This window comes from Eimeria mitis, genomic scaffold (assembly GCF_000499745.2).
Source record: "Eimeria mitis Houghton genomic scaffold, Emh_scaff831, whole genome shotgun sequence".
Taxonomy (NCBI): domain Eukaryota; phylum Apicomplexa; class Conoidasida; order Eucoccidiorida; family Eimeriidae; genus Eimeria; species Eimeria mitis.
In genome coordinates, this window is record NW_013576109.1 from 6,625 (window position 1) to 7,029 (window position 405).

Consider the following 405-nt stretch of genomic DNA (forward strand, 5'->3'; position numbering starts at 1 on the left):
TTATTTATTTATTTATATAAATATGTACACTTCTTGGGTGTATCTAGGGTTTAGGGTTTAGGGTTTAGGGTTTGTTGCTGTGGCTTATAAACCCTCCCCTTTGTCTCTTTCTTTTTTTGTCTCTTTCTGTCTCCTTTCTGTTTCTCTCTTTTTATATATTTTTCTCTTTTTATATCTTTGTCTCCTTTTTTATCTTTGTCTCTTTTCTTCTCTGTTTCCTTTCTGTCTCTGTCTCTACCTCTGTCTCCTTTGTTTCTGTTTTTTTTGTTTCTGTTTTTGTGTTGGTTTTATTTTTTTGTTTTTTTTGTTTGTTTCATCTCTGTCTGTTTGCTTTTGTTTTTTCTTTTTTTTGTTTCTCTCTGTTTCTGTCTATATATATATATATATATATATATATATATATAT